Below are 19264 nucleotides of genomic sequence, written 5' to 3'. Positions count from 1 at the left end.
GTTGAAAAATCGTTGTATTGAAAGATTAATAATGAACAATGAATAATGAACTTGAATAAGGAACAATTATAATATATGTAGGATTTGGGATGATCGAGGGTGGCGAATAAATTAGACACGTGAATATAGTATTAGGTCGTCCCATAAGTTCGTGCTGAAAACTGTGGCGAAATTTAATAAAATACCACAGAAATTTTCTAGTAACAGTATAATGACTATGTGAGAGAGCTGAGAAACTATTGTGAAACGAGACAGATTACCTTTTCTTGTGACACTTAAGAGTATGTTTCACACATTAATTTAAGAAATAAAAGTATAAATGGCACGAACTTTTAGGACGACCTAATATAATTAAGAATATAATATTGAAAAGGGATAAAAGAAAGCTGACGAAACACCAATAACATGAAATGTCAATATCATTATAATAATTGTAGAATATTTTCAACATATATTATGTACATTTTACGTATATTTTTTATATTAATGCACGTCATAATTGCATATAATCTGCAGTCTAGTTATCAGAGACAATATGTAATTAAAACGTATACGCCATTCCTTCATGACGAGTATACTTGTTAAACACAGCTAACTTGCCAAACGATTCCTAAATCGAATGAATTATTCCATTAACAACTCGCTGTCTTCCATCGTTTGGTTTGCTAGAAAGATCAAGATTAATGCAAAATAGCCGAGAGAGACGTAATTATACCTGCCCATAATCACGATGAAGAAATGGAGTCGAATTTTTTGGTCGCAGCAACAGTATTTCACCGGACCCTTGAACGCGCGTAGACGGTTAAACAAATAGCTTTGGCAGTTTTTAATGGGTTCTTCCCAGGGTTGGTAATTCCCGCGCAGCATTCTAGCCGCGAACTCGTTCGCGGTTCTCCCATCACGGCGAACGTTAATTAACGTTAATTAATTTTACATGCTTAAAACGCGACTCCGTCCTCCCGTTGGAAAGGGACATCGGAACGGAGCCCTCTTTACACACGAGAACGCCATTTTTCAATTGGCTGCTGAACGTTAATCAGAACTTTCCGGGGCAATCCCGTCGGACTCTCTGCCATAATTAACGGGATGGCCGGGTCTCGACATTTTAAATATCGACCTTTCTTTATCTCCACAGCCCGGAGAATCGAGTAACTTATCGTTTGAAATTTGCGCTGTTTATTCTACGGTTAATTTTCCTCATTATTTTATTAAATTCTTCAGACCTGCTGCACTAATTTCTTAATTACCATATGGATTGATTTATTAACCCTTTGCGTTCGAGGACTTTTTTTCTGCTATTTATCAGCGACTCGAGTTGCTTTCTTAGCATTTTATTGCCACGAATGTTGAGCTTGCATTGACTTCAAAAATGAGATCTCTAATTTGAGACTTGGGAATCAAGTTACCTTTGCCTCACCGACGATCATTTTATTGACACTTTGAGTTGCGAGGAAATTAAATCTAAACGAACATTATTGCTGGTTGATTTTCTGTATCAAACCTCGGTGGTGACCGAGAGTCACCTCTCGAATGCAAAGGGTTAACACTCTAGTTACTGGTTTATTTAAAAACACTTTACAACTTAGAAAAGGATTTTCTACTTTTGGATACTTTGTTCTTTTATAGATCACTGCTAATCTAAATCTAATCTCACTTTAGACTTTTGCACTTTTGCACTTTACACTTTACACTTTGCACTTTTTATATCTAAAAATCTTCTTACAAGTTTGCAGCCATTAGCTCGATATTATTCGCGACGAAGTATTATTCGTTACAATAGCTCCAAGCTTTTACAGGTTATCGATAATATAATATAATATTCGATTGTGGTACTAATCTGGCTGCATCATCGTTTCCTCGATGATGCTAAAACACATTGGTATCGATACCACAAGAAATCTCAACAAGCATCCACTTCTTCCTATTACCAATGACGTTTCATTTCGATACCTGTTCGATACCTCACCGCAATACTTGATATCTGATATGTATCGATATTAACGTCCATCCTTACATTGGTCCCATCGTTACGCGCACCTATGTTTCACACGCTGTGGCAAGGAGCCAACTCGTGAGTCACACATGAACGACAATAGCAGATCATTTAGCAGACCGTCAATCAAGATGTCCGACGTATTATGCAATTACGTTTTGCATTATAAACGCTGCAACATCTTTTTCCGAATACATGCTTTATTTTATGATTCAAGGGCATTATAAATATTCACTATCACTTTCCAAGGATTTTCCCTTTAAAGTTTAGATTCATTCGTCTAGCTTTTAGATATTAAATGCAGTAATCCGTATTTGTAATTAGTTTTGCTTATCGAGGATCTGAGTTTAGACTTTTCGCGATATTCTCAGAACGAAATTATGAAATTTAATATTAAAATTCATTTAATGAGTATACATTTTTAACCGACGTCGAAAAAGAGGAGGTTACTCATTTCGAAATGTATTTTTTTTTATTTCTTTTTTATCCTACTAATAGAAAAAATTAGCAAGCGCTTCGAATTTGACATGTACGCTGAGAATGTGATTAAAGTTTTTTGGGGAGGGGGGAAGGGGGGGATATGGAGATGTGCGTTTTTGCGAATTAATAATTCGTACCTAAAACGATAAAACATCAAAAAGTTAGATAGCAGTAATACATTTAAAATTTGTGCAAAATTTAGTTGATCAGTTAGTAGGAAGTTTCTGACAGTGCACATTATCGTTCAACATCATGTGTAATAAAAAATAATGAGCTCCACGTAGATACTTTTGTTCAGAAGCTAGAAGAGTCTGTGCTCTGTGTTTCAGGAAAATTTTTTACCGGGAAATTATTTTCTCAAACACTATACTCTGAAAAATAACAAGAATTAAAATGCATTTATTTTTATGCATCCAAGTAGTATTCAACAAAATATTATCCATTCGTTTAAAAATAATATTGGTTCTTTAGTATCCAGAATTTATTACAAATCATCTACTGCCAAGTAACTTAAATTAATATTAATATTAATTAATATAAATTAGCATCGATTATTTAATTAGTTCCGCCAGAAAAATGCATTGATCGCAAAAGCTTGAACGTTCGTCCCAGTCATCGGCATTTTTCGATTTCCTGGTTGCAAAAATGCAGTCGACGTGCAAATCACTATGTCTTAGGCGACCTCACTCGCTGCATCCGTTTGCGCAATCCTTCTCGAAGTTCTTCCCAGAACATCTTGATCCTAAATTATCGCGTTCTCGTGCTCGGTCCTAGTGTGTCACGATCATCGGGATGCTTTGCTCAGTTCCACCGAAAGATGAGTAATCGCTCCCCTTCTCGTGGAAGGAATGGCAAATCCAGTTGGAACGCTGCGCGACGTCCAAGCCAACCTTGCGATTTGTTCGAATCATTTCGAATAAATCTTCATCTAGGTTATTATCTAGATAAAGTATCCCTACTCGAATAGTCTATACGAATAAATCGTTATTCGCAACAGATTCTCGAACGAAACTTCGTAGACGTTATTCTTTTTTGGTATTTACCGTTTTTCATTTATATAATGTTGAAGTACTCATTTGTCCATCTATGACGCTTAAAGAGAAGGCTATTCGAGTAATAAAGAACGAATAAAGAATAAGGATTAACGAATGAAAAATAATGAATCACGAATAACGAATAAGGAGTAACGTATAACAAAGATTGAACAGGGAATAAGAATGAAAAATAACGAATAAGAAGTAATGAATACAGAATAATTAATAACAAAGAATGAACAAGGATTAAGGAGTAACGAAGAACGAACGGAGAGTTACGAATCAGAAGTATGGAATGAAATAATGTATCACGAATAACGAATAAGGAGTAACGAATAACAAAGAATGACCAGGGAATAACGAATAAGAAGTAATGAATAACAAAGAATGAACAAGGATTAAGAAGTAACGAAGAACGAACGGGGAGTTACGAATCAGAAGTAAGGATTGAGAAATAATATATCACGAATAACGAATAAGGAGTAACGAATAACAAAGAATGAACAGGGATAAGGAACGACGAATAACGAATAAGAAGTAATGAACACAGAATAATGAATAACAAAGAATGAACAGGGAATGACGAATGACGAATAACGAATAAGAAGTAATGAATACAGAATAATCAATAACAAAGAATGAACAAGAATTATGGAATAACGAAGAACGAACGGGGAGTTACGAATCAAAAGTAAGGAATGAAAAATAACAATTAATGAACGCTGTGTAAACAATAACGACTAATGAATTACAGATATTGTTTTACTCGCGAGTCGCAAACAATGTCCATCCACATAAAGCGTCATTTATTACTCCTATTTATTATTCATTATCTAGATAAAAATATGCCTAATTCTGGTTCGAGCAGGGACACCCGTTAAATTGGTTCTCCGAAGGGAGAGCTTGTCGCCAGGTGCGATGAATTTTCATGTGGATCCCATGAAGTTGGGTTACTTTGAGGCGCTTCGGTCTTCGGCGACTTAGAACCGAAATGCGAGAAGAGGTTGATAAGTCGATTTAACGTTGGACTTTTAATGCGGGGAGGCGAAGTGGGATTATTTAGAGTCAGGTGGATGGGAGGGGGGTGACTGAGAGTGAATTATTTCGGAGTTACGGGCGTAGGACAAGAATGAATAACGCGGGAGGGCGAAACACTCTTAAAATGGAAAAGAGGTTACGAGAACGTAGCGAGGCGCGCGGTAGAAGAAAAATTAATGTTTCATGTTGCTCCATAAATCTCGGAGCTCCGAACCCGTTGTAAGTGCTCACTTTTGTACGTTCTCGTTACGCGTTCTTTCGAGCATCGCAAACCCAGATTGCATCTCCTGGTAATCGATGTGTTTGCTGCCTACTCCTTCGCGGATTCGCTACACCTTGAATCGATTCCCATCGAAATATCCAAAGAGCTCTCGTCGGCCCGTTTCAATACCGCACAGACATCGAAGCTATCGAGTTGTTCCGAAAGGCCCTTTCGTTTTATTGTTATTTATTTAGCGATCTATTCTGTTCCATCATCGAAAGCGTCAGGATAGATTTTTCCAAAATTATTTTTGCTGATGAAATATTACTCGAGGTGGTTTTCTGTTATTTAACAGTAAACGACTTGTCTTAAAGACATTTTTTTCAATTGAACACAATAATGCTTCACTTGGTACTAAATCGAATAATACAGTGGGTGTAGAAAGTATTCGTACACTGATGTATTTCCAAAACCACTATGTAAAATTGTAATTTATTAACTTATTTTTGATAAACAATGACATTCTACATATTATCTGAAATCTCTAGAATAGTAGAGTTAAAAAAAAAAAATAGCCACCGCTTGTACATCGCTTGTCCCCATATTTTTGTATAGAACCAAAATCGTAAATTTAATACTGCAACGTTTAAATATAGTATATTAATCTTTAAACCGTGTTTCTTGACTGTAATTCTTTCGACTTAATTTATCACGACAGACACGATTTACTTCCGAATAGATAAATAATCGTTTCCTTTTTTATTTTTTCCAGGTAAGACTCATCAGTAATTAGAAAGGAAATCACACAATCATGCGGGATGCGTTCACGTAAGTGATTTTATAGCCTTCATAAAGCGACTACTTCGTTTCCACGTTCTTGCCTTCGAGGGAATCTGTCATTCGTAATTTTGAAAAAGTGTCAGCGTTGGAGATGTAGGTCGTACGCGACTTCGGAGGGCAGATTTATTTTATTTCTCATTGGTTTCTGGATGAGAAGCCTCGGCTTTTGATTCGCTGGCACAGAAACCGCGATGAGAATAAATCTAACGAGACCGTAGTGTCGAAGGGGAAGCTCCGGCGCCTAAGCGCGGAGCAGACACACCCTTGGTGCATATAGCACGCTCTATAAACCTCGTAACCCTTATTTCGAGCGAATAATCTGATCTCTGCTCATAGACGTCTCGAGAGGGTACCGAGAAATACGGCAGTGTCAATTTTTTCAAGGGATGTGTCGATAGAGATGCTGCGGATGTGGATGTTATGCATCTATGATATAAACTAATATAACAAATATATGCTAAAGTAATGAATAATTAAATAAACAGAAGGTATATCCATTTATATAAAATGAAATAACAATATTGTTATATTTATTGTAGAATATATTCAACATAAATTGCTTTTATTCTTAGAAATTTTCTTGTATTGTACGCCATAAAGATCCGCAGTCTACTAATGTGATATTAACAAAAACTACTAATAAAATATATTCATTAATATAAACATATCCAACATAAACATATCCAAAGATAAATGATGTAATTGATATTAATGAATTTGCAATTTTTATTATATATCTATTTCTATTAAGGAAGTGTCCACATATTTCTGAGCGGAGGTGTACGTATTCATAATATAAGCATGAATAAACCAACATAATTTCAGTAGTTTGCGGACTATAACCAATAAGTAAATATAATGAATATCGTAAGTGTTCAATGATTGATAAGTAGGGGTACGAGATCTCCGCAGCGAAAGGGTTACGAAAAGCCAGCAAGAATTGTTGGAAAATACTAGTAACAGTTTTTAAAATTATGATGAAATTATAACGAAATTCGAAACCCGTCAAACTGACGAGTCCCGTGAATCTAGCGATAAAGGCACGTAAGTGATTGAAATTATGCTATACGAGAGATTCGTCGTCGCTCATCTTCGGTCCGATCGATCTTCCGCTTCTTCGTAGTGCTCCCGACGCGAAGTTCTTTGGTTCCTTCGAGCGTCGCGACGTCCTTCAGCCCCGCTAGAGAACCGGTTTCCATCCTTTTCGGCTCGTGCACCGAACTCGTCTTGATCGGAACCCGCAACACGTCGCACAATGGGGCAGATTTCGGCGATATCTCGCGAAATTTTGACCAAAAGTAAAAATATGAAGAAAAATTTACTTTATTATTATTAGAATTGAAGGAACTAATTTCTTTAACGCGTTCTGTGCCGAACCGTTTTTCCCATTTGATGTTTTGACTAAAAATTGATATATTGTGTCACGCAATGTTTCGTTAAATTATCAATCCATAAATAATTGGCTTGTTTTGTTTTATTCTATACTGCAGTTTTAATAATGCGAGAAATTTGTCTCAACATTATTGAAATGTGTATCTTTCGAGAAATGCCAGAAAAGAAACCTTCTTTTGTTTTTAAATATTAATGTCTCCTTAATTAGATCGCTTACATCAGAAATCAAAAAAGTAGATAACGAATAACATCAGCGTTAAGTATAATGATCATTCAAGCACATTAACTGCTCATTATAAAAGTGCGATAACTCCATCTTCCTTTATTCCTAGCTATAAAAGGTTTGCTTTAACTCTGGCAATTATAGAGATTTCCTTCTACAAATTTGTCACACCATTTTTGAAATGTGTATCTTTCGAGAAGTGCCAGAAAAGAATCGTTCTTTTTTTTAAATATTAATGTCCCCTTAATTAAATCATTTATATATAGAAACTATCCATGCTATCATTTTCTATTGTTATTATTGATTAATCTGTTGCGAAATGGCTCCCCCTTGAACAGAGGATGCACAACCTGGCCAGCCGCGCGTGGCAGCCCCGTTTACACCCTTTACGCCCCTCCTGGGTTAGCCACTGATCGAACACCCCGTAGCGAATCAATCTCGATGATGGAGAACGTAGTCGATGCGCGTTAACGAATCTGACCCCCGATTCTATTCATCAACTTTTTATCGCTTCATCGGGCAACCCCTCGCGACCTTCCGACGGGTCCTCGTTTTCTTAAGGAAATAACGTCTACGTCGACAACCGAATTCGTTTCCCACTCCAAGGTCCTCTATACAGCAACGGATTCTAATTTATCTTCCTCGTTGCTCGCGACACAATAGAAAAGAGTCCCCGTCACCGAACGGCCGAGGCTGGTTTTATTCCGATCTCCGCAGATCCCGTGGAAAAGTGTCGCCGATTTTTTCGCTGTCAACGAAACTCGCGGGAAAGTTTCGATCGCGAATACTAAGAGGTTGGTCGAGCTTTCACCTTTTCCTCAGCTAAAATAAAATTCTGAATCTGGACATCGCAAATTTGCATTGTTAGGGCGAAGATGATAATTACAAAATATGTTTGAAATATCAATGTCGTAAGTATGTAGTGTATGAAATAAAAAAATTTTCATAAACAGGAATAGAATTTGAAGTGACATGAAATCACACGTCAGAGAAAATCATAGCTATATTCTACAATTTTTTTTTTTTTTTTTTCAAAAACAATTGAGTTAGTAGAAGATCTGTTTGCTGGGATTTATTATGCACATATTGAATAATATAAAAATAATTTTTATTCAGATTTTTTAAACGAAATAGTGATCGTGGGATGATTACACTGAGAGTACTCTTTTGTTGATCAGTTTCGAGGTAACTTTCATCATTTTTTGACAAAGTATATGACACGAACTTTCGATATAGTTTGGTAGAAATATTTTAATGAACCTAAGCTACAAGAATATAAGAAAACTACAATCTATTTTATGATCCAAAATAACAGATTAACTCCTTAATGTTTCACATTCAATCAGTCTAACGTGAACATTTAATATCATTAATTGCAACAAAAGTTGAATAGTAATAATTTACGGTTTATATTAGGTTATCCCAAAAGTTTCTTTCGTGAGTTGCATTCAATTATTTTTTCTGTGGCAGTGTTTATATAAATAGACAATCTAATTTCTTAGACATTGATGCTGTAACAGTAATGAAGCGAAATGAATCGTACACAATTCAGTAATGTAACATAAAACATAAAATATTGTGTATATAATAATTATTAATAAAACGAAAGAAATTTTTGGGACAACCTAACATTAATTATTCATTGAAGGTAGTAAGTATCCATATAGTTATGAACGAGGGTGTAAAGGATTGGTAGTTATCGTCCAAATGCCAAAGACAGTTTTTTGAAGATTTTGAGGTTGGACTAGTCCCTGAACGTTCCACGAATCTCTGTTTGTGCGGGAGCGCTCGTTATCCTTCGTCGCTGCCTGAGAAGTAGATAAAGGTATCTAGGGAGGGGTCTGCTTTGAATTTCTCTCGGAGGGGTACGGATCGTGTCCTTTCCGCCGGTAAGTCGTCAAATATTGCTGGCCATTCACAAAGATTTGGAAACGACGACTTCAGCGATGGCTCGTATTTAAAATTCAAATTTTTCCTTGCGGAAGCTGGGTATCTCAGCGCGGACATTTGGATTCGTAGGGATGCTTTTAGTCTTTTCCCTAGCCGTTGAAGGAGAATCGGACAAATATTAGTCCGTCCTCGAGGAAGATCTCTCTGTCAGTTTCGTCTCCTTCCTTTTATTTAATAAACAAATATTATAGCGCATATGGCACAAAAAAGGGATTGTTTATTTAATTAATAATTATATCGCCCTTTAAGTTGTGGTCCTTGTAGCACAATAATATTAGCTATTAACCCTTTGCTCTCGGGTGGTGCCTCTCGAGCGACATATGTAATTTAAAAGTGATTTTGTAAACGTACAATTTCAAATTCACTTACATCAGAATACAACTAATTATTAATTGAAATAATAATACATCGAGTCATGAACGTTCGTAGATGTTTCTCTTCGAAGTAGAGTTTTTGATTTCACAGAAATTTATTATAAAAATGGACTGGATTTGATTTTATAGAAAAATGCCTCGAGCGTAAAGGGTTAATATCTAAAACATACAGAAGAAAAAGTATTTATATAAATTTATTTGGATGAATAAAACTTTTATATTCATCTAAATATGCATTGTTATTTGGATACATATGGATAATACCAAGCAGGATTAATCAACAAGGTAAAATAATTAAAGTGTGCACACAAAATGTGTATAACTAAACATGTATGCGTGCGTGTATGTGAATATAATATATTTGTCGATATTAGTTATCAGAGTTATCTATCGAAGTAGACGCAAATTTAAGGCTTACAAAGTATAAATTAAGCAAACCATTGTATTTAATAACTATTAATAAATAATTTTTACTAAATAAACAGATCGTTTGTCTGCACTATATGTACAGTAATTTCTGTTTCTAATATGATAAGTAACATATATACTCACTCTTTTTATTTAATATGGTTAAAATCAAAGTTCCCAAAAAACTTAACACTTCATATTCTTCGTTTTATTCGACTTTTATCCAACCGTCGCACGTAGGACGGAGGATTTGATTCCTGTCCCGACGTCTGCAAGGGCAGCTTTGGCTCTCCCTGTTCGATTTATTCGTTCAAGGATCCCAAGGATTCCGTGGGCGGCGAACCCTAATTTTCTTTTTTCGTGCCGGTGCCACGACCTTCACGCCGCGGTACATCGCCCTCGTCTTCTTTCCCCTCCCAAAAGTTCCATTCTTTCGCAGAAAGGAAAAAATAAAAGATGATACGAGACCTTCCACGGTATCGAAACTTTTAATATTCAGTTTCATGCAACGCTCGTTTCTCTCGCGACTAATTTATATTCACAATCGCGACACGTTATCGAGTCTCCAAGCCGATGAATAATTAAAATCGCGCTCGAAGCGTCAATATTTCACTTCCCGATCGCATTTGTAACGTTTTCATTCTCGTCACACCGCTACCAATCGCGTGAACCGGATCGCTTTTGTTTCAGTCGCTCGTAATACATGATTCATCCCCCCGGTTGGTGCCTCGTAGATTAAATATTAATCCATTGCGCGAATCCGTTCACGCCGGCAATTCTCGAGTTTCCAATTATAGTTCGAAAGACGAACGAACTAAACACTTGAGACGATCACCTCGTCTAGGAATCGGTAACAATCCCGAAATCCCAATTTATCTCTGTGCCACCCGCCGCCACGTCCTTCGTAATGGAGTGCATCGGCCTCCCTCGGTTCTGAAACTCCTCCAAGACTCGTCCATCTTACGTTTGTATCGGGGAATGTCACGGTTCATCCCTGTAATTCTCGTTCTCCGCGAGAGAAACAAGAATTTTTCTGCTACCCAAGCGATAAAAATTTTTCTCCCTGTAACTTGACCACCATAGCGGTAAGAGATACGGATCCGTGGAACTGACTGATAACAGCCATCCTGTGTCTCCGCGAACAATAATATTCGTAGGAGTAGACGGGGCTAGTTGTTACAAAAATACAAAAATTCAAATATCTTCGTAAGGTTGTAAAACATGGGAATTAAAAAGTAAAACTTCTTCTATTACTTTGTATATATGTTATGTATTTAATAATAATAATGGGGAAATGAATCTGTTTAAGAACAAAAGTACTTGTTTGTAATAATGTGCTTCAGCTAGATTTTGTTACAAGAAAAATTATATATATGAAAACTTAGAAATAACAGTCTAGTAATTAAGATATTTTAAACACTAATTGCAGAATCACAAATGATATGTTTTTGCTATAATATGATTTATGGTCCTTTAATATTCCCTTTAATCATAATATTTAATCGTGTACTATTTCTTTCAGAATTCCAGATATGCTCGTATATACGGTATACAGTCAGTCTCGGAAATATTCGTCTCTGCTATGTCTATTGAAGAAAGGATCTAGCAGGATAAGAATAGGCAATCAGGTCTCACTCCAATTTAAAAATATTTACAATAAATATTTCTTGAAGTCTTCAAAGTTTAAGAATCTTACTCTGTGCAATTTCTATTATCGCATTATGTGCTGTGCAATGCATTTGACCTAAAACATCATCCCACAAATCATAATCGCATAAACACCCTTATCTTTATTATTTTTTTTCTCGGTTACTATTTCAGATATTTAAATTCTGCAAAAACGAAAATATTCGTACTTATAAACTGCATCTCATATATTTTTTCGTTTGGTGCTAATCAATTACTAAAGGTACAAAATAAATAATTTATTTTTTGCGGCTTGTAATTGCAATCAACTCTATGAGTGACACCTACCAAAAAAATCAGGAATGATGATCGGTTATTTAGCTGACACATGTAAAAGTTTCAGAACGCTCGGAGTCCTGGAACATGGTTAAATAATTAAAAAGAAAGAAAAATCCCATGCGTTACGGTCCGTGCTATGGGCTGAAGTAGAATTAGACATTTTATGTCAGACACACTACGCGTATCGTTACAGCTATACATACCTCTATTTGTCCAAATTAAATGATTGCTTTGACATTTCGAAATAAATGTTTCATTAGAAATACGTCCATGAGTAATCTTCACACGTGTATGCATTTATAATAAAAGTATTATTTGCAAACATCAAACCCATCGTTTAATTTAAACAAATTCCATCAATAGATGTAGAAGGTACGAATACTGATGAGACTGACTGTACATAATATCTTAAAAATATTTACAATAAATATTTCTTGAAGTCTTAAAAGTTTAAGAATCTTACTCTGTGCAATTTCTGTTATCGCATTACTATTTAACGATGCATTTACCAAATTACCAATATATTGCTCTGAAAATAAAAAATGTTTTCCCAATAAATACTTCTCTACTTTTACACTAAGAATGAAATGTTCGTTCCTGTATGGTATTCTCGTATCAAGCTGCAAGGTTTTCTGTTTATATAATGTAAACAATGTTTCAGTTTCCACTAAATCTGAGTTTTGACCTATACAGAATCAATTAATCGCGTAACTTTAGGGTTACCTATATTATACGACGAAAATGAAATTGGAAGCTTTCATCTACGGCGAATCCCAGGGAGGACCGTGTCAGCTTTGCAAAGCGACATATGCAGTCACTGCATTGCAGTGGAAGAATAAATGGGCGAAGAATTATATTCACTGATGAAAAGCGGTTCAATCTGGATGGTCCAGATAGTCTTTATTACTGTTACTATCACGTACCAAAAGAAGAATTGATACAAGTGCGACGTTAAATACGTGAGATAATTAAGGTATATTTTCGACAATTTTCGTCATGGCCACGAGAAATAGTTGAACAGTTATAATTAGTTTAACCATAGAATTCTTTATAACTGTGTGACGTGGGAATCTCCCTCCCACGTCACAGCTGATCATTGGTGTCAGAAGTGGGACACTAATATTAAATAATAAATGTGTTGTTTGATTTAATTGATTTTTGGTTAATATTAAACAACAAATTTAAAAACTGTGACGCGGGAATCTCCGTCCACGTCACAGCTGAAAATTGGTGGCAGCGGTGGGATGTTTGTCGCTAATGCTCAGTGTGAAATTAATTAAATAAAAGAAATGTTTTAAATTAAATTGTCGGCACGCAACAACTGAATTAATATATAAACTGGTATTATTTATTTGACAGGTTGATTAATGGGAGAAGTAAAAATTATTGTCAAAATAAAAGAATATTATCGAATTTAATTACACAGTATTCAATCGCTACCCTTTCGGTAAAGTGTTAACTTTTTAAATTTGCCCGAATAGGAATGACCCTGGTACAGACTAAGGGTTAAAAATAGTACAAACTATGATGCAAGTATGCATGTAATCGTTTATTTCGAAATCAATCACCTACTAAAATAACTTATCCTCGTCGAAGATTTCGTTTCGAGGCCCGTGCCATCGAAAAATTAATTAAACCCGAATGCCTAAGTACAAAGCTACAAATAAGAGGGGTTGATTAAACAAGTGAACCGAAAGAAGCTCGCTCCCTTCGTAGACAGGAACAACCCCGAATTCCAATTTTATCTCCTTTGTGTCCGGCGACCTTCGGATCGGGGTACATCGGCCCCTGACGCCCCTGACTCCTCGCTCCGTGCCCGTCATACTCCTAAACTCTTCCACCCGTTTGAGCGTGGGCAGAGCGAGAGAGAGACGCGGGGGTAAGTTTTTGCCAGGCGAAGTAATTCCACCAGCAGACACCCCCTCCAGTTTGTCGGGGCGCGTGGCGATACACGCAACCCCTCTCCGCGTGGTTTTCGAACCTTTCGGCTGGTGGGGGTGGATACCGTCAGGCGGTACGGGGGTTGCGACGACGCCACGGGGAGAGGGAGAACCGCTGGCTGGTCGGCTAGCCGGATGGTTCGTCGGCTGGTTGGTTGGTTCGCTGGCAAGGGGTTGTGTCGTGGCGCCGCCGTTGTCGTTCCTACGCGAATTCGTTTCTTGTAAGGGAGCTTTCAGTCGACGCGCGACTGTCTCCGAAGACGCGTATACGTTCACCCCGGTCTCGGGAACAACTACCCCCGTTTCGTGGAAGCGTGCCGTTCCGTCTGTGCATTTATATCGGAGGTGCGCGCTTTGGTGCGTGAACGGCGAGGGCGGATTCGTCCTGACAGGTAATTGTCATCGGCAATTGTTCTTTACTTTATCTATTAAATTTCCACGAAATTGCCACCCTTATCGCCAATGCAAGAGTCACAAGGTTTCACTCTCTGTGAGATAGTAATTTTAGTGTAATTGTATAGGGTGACGTTGAGATTTATCGATACTTTAAGAGTAACTTTAAGAGTACTTTAAGAGTTTCGGTAATTGTCTTCCACTCCCTTTGAGAATAGAGGTACTTTTCTTTGGGCAGTACCTTGCTATATGTGAAAAGTTTCCGATGTACACGTTTCTTTACTTTATTTTATCGTTTGCAGCTGAATCCAAGTAAGTGTTTGAGGTCGTGTATTCTGTTATAACGGTTAGCTTCTGGTGTTTACATCTTTTTCTTTATTTTATTTTATCACATATATCTTATTATAAGGTGTTTATGTAAATTCAGATTTTTATATATTCAGATAAAGAATTGAGATTTAAATAAAGGTACGTATTATACTCTAAACAGTGTAACATGTATTTTATTGTTGATATTTTATATATTTTTTATTTGGCATGTTCATTGATTTATCCAATATTTTCATTGACCACAGCTGCACATACATCCCCAATATATTTATTATACATACTATCTTAGATCAATTTATAACGAAAACATTGTTTTTTTATCTCTGTACTTATATTTATATAATTAGAAATAAGTGAGTAAGAAACCGTTTGTTAGATGCATATATTATTTTTAAATTGTGGCAACGCGTTTCTTGTATATGTTTATGCATCTTATTTTATGACTCCTTTAGGTCTAGTTCATAGCAAAACTCTTATTTCATTTTTTTAATTACGTGTTTAATTTAGTCTTATCTATTAAATAGGGTGAAAACATGAAGACTGAAATATCGGTAAATCTCAACATTGACCATTTGAGCTATAGAACTTTATTCTAGTTTACTGGATAACAGAGTAATGATCCATTGGTCGAACGAAATGAAATTGTTAATTTTATATATTTGCATTTGCAAGTATTAGGTCATCTCACGAGTTCATGCCACTTATTGTTCTGCTATTCAAATTAATACGCGAAACCCTTAAGTGCTACGAAAAAATTTATCACCCCTTCTTTCTACGATCTTTTTCCACCACTTATCAAACATAAATACAATTTCTGCCACGAATATATGGAGTGACATAATAATATGAATGACATAATATAAAACACTCTTGCATTGGCTACCAAAAAAAAAAAGAATAAAAACCAGTGGTCAGCAAGGATAACCACACCGAAAATGTGCCATCCTCGCAAGGTGGTGCAAACGCGCGAGGTGAATCGTTAGAAGCAAGTGGTTAGCCGTGCTAACCAACTGTACCATGGCATTTTTCGAGTGGCCAACGAAGTTGGGGACAAGTGGACGAACAAGAAGACTGTAAAAATTTGTACATACTTTTTTTTCATTCGCATACATACGTGAAAATTAGCATTTAGGATGCACGCGAATAGGAAATGTTACTCGAACGCGGAGAACATTCGCGTCAGAACGAAAGAACGTATCCTCGTTTTATTATTCCCGGCTTACCCTCGCCCTATCATGCGACGACTCTCGTTGGCTCGCCAGCCAAATCTGGAAAGAGCGTACAGATAGTGCTACGGGGTTATACCCTTGAGTCATCGATGCTCGTGCAACCGTCGCGAGGCAGGAAAATTTCAGACGGAGCACACGAATTTTCCGGTTCCCTTGGATCGAATCGTAGCCTAACAAAAGCATCGCGGAACCGCCTCGCGCGATATCGACCGCAGACACGAATGTTTCCCGTGGCTCGCATCATTTGCCTTAATTGCAATCGATAGTACAGCGGCGCGAACTTTCTTCGTCCGCTTTATTTTTAGAGCCACGGGTCGCGAAACTCGTGGAAACACGGCTTTCGCGGAAGTTTTGCATCGCGTTTTCGATACGCGAACACCTTTCCAGATAGGAATAGAGATTTATTTTAAGGCTAAGGATCGATGAATCGTTAATAGCCTGGTAAATTAGTCGCTGAAAATAAAATTATTAACGCATCACACTGAATTTTCTTTACGTATTATAATATGATATTAACCTTTTATGAGCCTGTGTAACTTTCAGGTCGTATGCTAATGTATCAAGGTTTTAATGGATAATTTTAGTTTATTTTACAAGATAACGTGTACGTCTTAATTATGCACAAATCGATTCACTTTACTTTTTGAAAAATCTTTAATTTAAGTATGAATGCATTTGGTATAGTCATAACTTCTTACATTTATAATAACTTTCCTGAATAATGAAGATTAACACCATTGAACGACAAAATTTGTTTGGCCATTGAATAATAATTAATTTATTTTAGAGACCATTTCATCGCATTTCTCAACTTTCTGCTCTATAGAGTTAATCGATTTGTGCAATGAACGTGCAAATTACGTCTAGACTATGGATCTTTAAAATATTTCTACCAAATTATATTCAAAAAATTTAAAAATTGCCAAGGTTATAACCAGGCGTACCTACAAAAATTGAACCTGAATTGGAATTTATTTTACTCTGCAACTATTATAATATGAATTTTAGTTTCAATATTTTTTTATATTATTGTATTCTGTGTGCAGAAATTATCTGGAATAAATAATTTTATTGCAAGTAAATATGAAATACGAAAATTAAAACAGTATTGCACAGAAATATTTAAAAATGTTTATCTAATAATTACTATAGTTTCAAATGAAATTGGTTGAACGACGGGTTTTTCTTATAAAAAATACACTAAACATATGCAGAATGCATTCGTTCGAAATGAAGTATTAATATTGATATTAATTATATTCACTCACGAAATGAATTCTGTATGCATTTTACATTTATTTTGAATATTAGCACATGTAGTACATTCATGAAACCTGTAATTTAGTACGAAATCATTAGACCGCGGATTTTATATATTCTCCAATCATTATAATATTGTTATTCATTTTGCATAATACCTTTTGATGATGTTCAGCGCGTGTTTATTATATTAATTTATACCAGAAATGCATAAAATCCGCAGTCTAGTAATCATAAACCACATTCGTAATTCGCCATCATGAACAAATAAATTTAATCTTCCAGAGCTACTCGTGCATAATTATTCTCTAATCGTAATCATGGATTACATTTTACCCAAGGTAGATCGTGGCTCCACTATGTTCATTTGTTCTCTGTCGAAATTAATATCGCGAATGATTCGGTTCCTCCGCGAGCTGTCAAGAAAAACCAAATCTGTACTACGTTCAAGAGCAAAGCTGTCGAATTGATGCGATAGAGTGCAGTTTTCACTTTGAACTCGATGGAACATAAGAATTTATACGTAACGTTCCAGCAGGCTCGGGGAAAGTCCCGACAAAGTGGCTAGCCGTGATCCGTTCTCCGTTTCGGCGACTCCTGCGGGACTTCTTCCCACTGTCGAAGATTTACGATGTCCACGGGGACGAACTTGGCGATAATACTCGCGAAACGTTGCAAAGCACCGCGCTTCTTCTGGGATCGGTTGGAAACGCACATTCGCTAGGTAACAAAAGAACGACAGCCTGGAGATAAGAAACGTTCGACAGCAAAAATTGTTTGTTGTTCTCGAGCCTTTTTCAGCGGAACCGCGTCGCTTTCAAGGGAATTAACGTCGTTTCGCAAAAATTCTATATCCCGAAGAACCGCTCAACAGGGAATTCCCTGGGGAAGTTGGATTTTTATCGTCGTTTCTGGTTTTAGAGATACGTTTCCCGTGTTTCTTCGCGGTTTTGAATGGCGTCGTTGAGAAATCGTCGCACGGTGGTTCCAAACGGTAAAAAGTGATGAAGAATCACTTTTTCCATTCTTCGTGTAGCCTTTTCCCGTAGAATGAAAAGTTTATTTTACGCAACGATTGGGTCGAGTTCTATTTCGAAAAATGTATGAGAATTTTAAGGTTACACTACTAAGGGTCATTTTCTCAGGGTCATTTTGACCCATAGAAACTGATTATATTTTTCGACAACCACTTATGCTGATTTTTATCCATATGAAAAGACAAGTTTGTACCCAAATTTATTTTTGTTCAAGTCTCCTAATTAATTTTAGTATATCGACTCGCTTATTAAAGCATTACTTCGATAATAAAAATCTGATAAATTTCCGTAAATCTAGTGGTAACATTAAACCTACTACGACCGGTCAAATGACAGGTTTAAAACTTTTGTATACAGTATACAATTTATATATTATATACAATTGTTTTGTGTTATTGTATTATTGACAGATGTGTTATTGAATTTAGTAAAAACAGGTACAAATGAAATGTCGGTAGGTTTAGCGTTAAATTTTTCTTTAATTAAAGAACTTACCCTTGGCAATAATAGAATTTAGTGCACAGAAGGCGTAATCATTTCTTTCCCAAAAATGTTGTAATAGAAAACAACGAGAATATTTAATATTTGACAGTAATGGCCATAAAATTAGATATTTTCTATACCCTCTTAATTCAATATTTAACTTAATTCAACTTTAATAAAATTATTCTCATACCTTTGAAATTGTAAAAACTTTTTTCGTTTCAGTAAAAATATTTTGCTTGAAGGAAATCATCCCAGCAGTTTATATACTACATTTCGTTAATTTCACTCACGTATTAATTGAGTAAATTAAAATAGTGACTGGTCAATCAACGACTCCAAGACAGAACGTCGAAAAGTAAACAACTAACAGCTCGATCGAGACAGTGAAAACCGTCACATCTAATTTTGAAAATTTCAACTTTATTCAACTTATCTCCAAATTTTGCTTACTTTGCAACAATTAAGAATCGTTGCGTGTAACGTCGTAATTTTAAGCGTTGTACATGTTCGTTTCTAGCTTGAAAGATGCCTTTCCTGTTTTCCCCGGCGATTTTCGAGCAGCATCGCCGAGAAATTCGCGTTGCACGAACGGCGCACGATACACTGGGCGAATTTATCGTGCGAATCCGGAAGTCGGCGCACTAACGAAAAGAACACAATGTGCCCGCGCGTTTCGTGCGCCACGCGTAG

The 19264-nt window shown here is 36.3% G+C and overlaps 1 protein-coding gene across 2 annotated transcripts in view; it reads left to right on the top strand.

Moving 5' to 3' along the window:
- Positions 1-19264, top strand: part of LOC128876311 (serine/threonine-protein kinase 25) — a 250957-nt gene that overhangs the window by 49427 nt on the left and 182266 nt on the right. The window contains exon 1 of one of the 2 annotated variants that reach the window (XM_054122565.1): positions 14081-14231. The exons of the other annotated variant lie outside the window; for it this stretch is intronic. The gene's annotated coding sequence lies outside the window, so the exon portion shown is untranslated. Of the gene's footprint in view, positions 1-14080; positions 14232-19264 lie in introns of those variants that run through there. 2 annotated transcript variants of the gene reach the window in all.

The sequence above is a fragment of the Hylaeus volcanicus genome, chromosome 5, assembly GCF_026283585.1.
Source record: "Hylaeus volcanicus isolate JK05 chromosome 5, UHH_iyHylVolc1.0_haploid, whole genome shotgun sequence".
Classification (NCBI taxonomy): Eukaryota; Metazoa; Arthropoda; class Insecta; order Hymenoptera; family Colletidae; genus Hylaeus; species Hylaeus volcanicus.
Note: the sequence above shows the minus strand (reverse complement) of the source record. Positions and strands in the feature narration are given on the sequence as shown.